At 40.8% G+C, this 4,612-nt stretch overlaps 1 pseudogene; it reads right to left on the bottom strand.

Annotated features, from left to right (window-relative positions):
* Positions 1-2,526: 2,526 nt before the first annotated feature.
* On the bottom strand, positions 2,527-3,192 carry LOC105106505 (nascent polypeptide-associated complex subunit alpha-like; annotated as a pseudogene).
* Positions 3,193-4,612: the final 1,420 nt, after the last annotated feature.

Here is a 4,612-nt window from a genome sequence, read left to right as displayed (position 1 = left end):
ATTGATTTATAATCATTTTACAATGTGTCAAATTCCAGTGTTCAGCACAATTTTTCAGTCATACATGGACATATACACACTCATTGTCACATTTTTTTCTCTGTGAGCTACCATAACATTTTGTGTATATTTCCCCGTGCTATACAGTATAATCGTGTTTATCTATTCTACAATGGGAATTTTGAAATCCCCGTCTATCCCTTCCCACCCTCTGCCGCCCTGGCAACTACAAGTCTATATTCTCTGTCTATGAGTCTATTTCTGTCCTGTATTTACGCTTTGTTTTTGTTTGTTTGTTTGTTTTTGTTTTTGTTTTTTTTTGATTCCACATATGAGCGATCTCATATGGTATTTCTCTTTCTCTTTCTGGCTTACTTCACTTAGAATGACATTCTCTAGGAGCATCCATGTTGCTGCAAATGGCGTTATGTTGTCAGTTTTTATGGCTGAGTAGTATTCCATTGTATAAATATACCACTGCTTCTTTATCCAGTCATCTGTTGATGGACATTTAGGCTGTTTCCATGTTTTGGCTATTGTAAATAGTGCTGCTATGAACATTGGGGTGCAGGTGTCATCCTGAAGTAGGGATACAAGCCCAGGAGTGGGATTCCTGGGTCATAAGGTAAGTCTATTCCTAGTCTTTTGAGGAATCTCCACACTGTTTTCCATAGTGGCTGCCCCAAACTGCATTCCCACCAGCAGTATAGGAGGGTTCCCCTTTCTCCACAGCCTCTCCAGCATTTGTCATTTGTGGATTTTTGAATGACGGCCATTCTGACTGGTGTGAGGTGATACCTCATTGTAGTTTTGATTTGCATTTCTCTGATAATTAGTAATACTGAGCATTTTTTCATGTGCCTTTTGATCATTTGTATGTCTTCCTTGGAGAACTGCTTGTTTAGGCCTTTTTCACCGTAAGTTAATACAAGATATTGAATATAGTTCCCTGTGCTAGACAGTATGAACTTGTGTTCATATTTATTTTATATATAGTAGTTAGTATCTGCAGATCTCGAACTCCCAATTTATCCCTTCCCGCAATGACTTTTTTCAGCTTTTCTTTTTTGAAACTAGGATCCAATCAAAGTTCACTCATTGCATTTAGATGTCATACCTCTTGTCTTTCATGATATTGACACTTTTGAAGAGTTCAGGCCCATTGTCTCATAGAATGTCCCATGTTCAGCATTTGGCTGCTGCCTCATGTTTAGAGTCAGGTGAAGCATTTTTGGTGAAAGGACCCCATCAACCATGATGTGTACTTCCCCATACTCTCCACCAGGGGGCATACAATACAAGTTTGTCCCATGATTGGTGATGCTAAATTCAATCCTTAAATTTTTTTTTAATTTTAATTTTTTTTAATTTTTAATGATTAAGGTGGCATTACCTAACAGAGCTGTGACGGGAGATTAAATGAAGGCATGTACCCAAGGGGTCTGGTCTATAAACCTTACTTCTTCCCCATTCCCCTTCAGCCTTCACTTTGGGGCAAATACACAACATTGCTGACTCCACTTTCCTAGCACAGGTGCCTCTTGGTGGGACTGGTAGCCTCACTAACTTGAGACTACTTTTTAAAAATAATTTTTATTATGAAACATTCAAACATACACAAAAGTAGAGAGAGTAATACAATGAATCTCAATGTATTCATCACCCTGTTCGAAAAAAAAAAAATTACCACCATTTTGTTGGTAAGTTTTGTAATTACTTTTGAGTTTTATCCTTTGAGCCTCTCTTTTCTTTCCCAAACACACAGATCCCTGAATTCTGCAGGGGACATTTGGGAAAACTTTTCACCCATGAATTCTCCTTGTTCCATTGGCCCAGCTTGGCAAGTAAGTGCTCATGATAAATGCACGTTGCTGGAGATGGCAGGTGCTGGTTCAGCACGTCCAGAAATTGCTCCGATGCTTCTCAAACTGTGCACAAATCACCTGGGGTTCGTGTGAAATTACAGATGCTGATTCTGTAGCTCTGGACTGGGGTCTGAAACTCTGCATCTCCGAACAAACTTCTAGGCAATGCCAGTGATCCTGCTCTGAGAAAATGCTTTGAGTAGCTGAGTGCTCTTAGAGGGAAAAGTCTAGATACTTTGGATACAGATGATTAGAAGGAAACATCTGATAAGAAGGAAACAAGTTAAGTAATACCTGAAGTTCCTTCCGGCCCTTAAATTGTTTCAGTCTTTGTTCCTAACCTCTAGCAACTGCAGGAGTAACTAAGCACAAGGATTCCACCCCCTGCTTCTGGGAAGAGGAAAAGCAAGCTTGAATTAAAAACTTGAACCCCTTCCCTCAGTCTGGCAAAGAATTGCACTTGGTTTGTTCCAGTTCCTCCTATATAATCAACAATCCTAGGGGCTAGTTAGAGGCAATGGAAGCACTGCCGAGTCTGTCACACAGACTTTTCCTTACCTTTTTTTTTTTTTTAAAGAAGCCATAACTTTATTAATGATAGAAACAGTACAAATTTCAAACCAAGCTGCAGTTACTCTTTTGAACCCCCCCCCCCAAAAGTCCTGTTTTCAGGAGATTACATTGCTAATTTTTTAATAGCATTTACAATATCATTACTGTTGTTCTGCAGGGCTCGGACTGCCTTTGCTCTCGACACGTTTGCTTGTGACATGACCAGTTCTACGTCTTAAATTCCACGCCTGTTTCATCAACTTCATTCTCTTCACTCTCCTCTTGTACAGTTGGAGTCTGTGTGTTTTCTGGAATATTTGAGACAGCTTCACCTTGAACTTTGAATTTCTCAGCAGCTGCTAGATGTGCTTGCTGAGATAAATCCTCGATCTTGGCTTCCCCAAAAACTATGTAGGTATCTGAAGCTGGGCTCTTGTAGACATCTGGTTTTGTGATGACGAAGAAATATTCTTAGATTTCCGGACAGTGACTCTGGTAACCCCTGTAACCTGTTGAAGACCCAGTTTGGACATAGCCTTCCGTGCCTTCTCTTCACTCCTGCTCTGTTTTGCTTTACTGACTGGTTCTTCATCTATTTCAGCTGCCGCTGCCCGCTGGGCTTTTTGTGTGGTTGTCTGTGTGGAATCCTGTTCCTCGAGCTCTGGTACTGATTCGTCACTGTCACATTCTGTTCCAGACCCTGTCCCAGCCTGGGGCTGTGGCAACTCCTGCTCTGTAGCAGGGATGGGAGGGTTTCTGTGACTTCACCGGGCATTTTGTGTGGGGAACACAGAACCAAGATGGTGGCAGAAAGAGAGCGAGTGAGAGCGTGACCCACGCCTGTTGCAGGAGCCCTTACCTTTTAAAGTATTTGTTTCTCTAGGCAGGCAGATGTGTAGTTAAATGCACAGATGACCCAGTCTAGGCAGGTGTAGCCCAAGAATTTGTAATTTTAATAAGCACCCAGGTGATGAAGACTAGGTGCAGTTTCTTGTAGTCATGAGAAATGGGAGGAGTGGTTGGAAAATTTCAAACAGTTTGCTCATACTTTAATCTTAGATTATCATACTGGCGTGGAATTTGCTCAGTCAGCCATCACATATTAAGCATATGGACAAACAAGACAGAAACAGTGCTAGGAGACCCACAAAAAATAAACGTGCAAACGAAAACTAAGACAATTTCAGGTACTGAGAAGTGTTCTAAAGAATTGAAATGGACCTTGGTTTTTCTTGTTTCAGTCTTTACCTCCTTGTTTTTCTCTGTCTCTCCTTTCCTTTCCTTTTCCCCCCTTCCTATCTGTCTTCCCTTGAACCTTAATTAACATTGGATAACCAGCAAGATTGGCAAAGATAACTCAAAAGAACCATTTCAACTTCTACCAAAGTAAGATTGCATCAGCAATCACCAGAAAGAGACATGAATTCCCCAACATATCCCAGCCTTTTAAACTGCAGTTTTGCTGCATAACAGGTAAAGAAAACTTACAGCTTGGGGCAGTCCCATAGCCACATACACCGTCTCTTCTCCTTGCCCTATAAAAACTCTAATCCTGCTTCAATTCTGGGAGTTACCTAATTTTGAGGGGGTACCTGATACTCATCAGCTGAGTATCTGAATTACTTTAACTATTTTTTGTTCTTTGACAGAATATAGAAGAGATCATTTTAAGGGGGAGAGACTGCTTTAGTTGGGATGAACAGGGAAAATGTTTCTTGGGAGGATTCATTTGAATTGAGACTAATAATAAGAAGGTCATCTTGAGATAATTTGGGAGTAGAAAGTTCTAAGTAGGAGCCACACATACAAAGTTTAGGGAATTGGTAGAAAGAAGAGAACTTGGATGCAGGTGAGTGGCTGAGGAGAGAAGGGCCACGTAGGTTGGAAACCCCCGGAGGTTTCTGTTTTGTTTGTGTTAACAGCTTTATTAAGATATAATTCATAGACAGTTCACCCATTTAAAGTGTTCACTTCAGTGGTTTTTAATATATTCAGAGTTGTGCAACCGTCACCACCATAAATTTTAGAACATTTTCATCACCCCCAAAAGAAATCTCATACCTGTTGTGGGCACAATGTGGTGGCCCATTGGTGACATGGTGACATGTGGGTTGGTAAAAGAATTTAACAGAGATAAAGCATGAGAATAGAAACGGGGTTTATAGACAACAGCGGGCCACACAGGAAAGAGATGC

Source organism: Camelus dromedarius, chromosome 9, assembly GCF_036321535.1.
Source record: "Camelus dromedarius isolate mCamDro1 chromosome 9, mCamDro1.pat, whole genome shotgun sequence".
Lineage (NCBI taxonomy): Eukaryota > Metazoa > Chordata > Mammalia > Artiodactyla > Camelidae > Camelus > Camelus dromedarius.
This window is presented reverse-complemented; position numbering and strand designations above follow the sequence as displayed.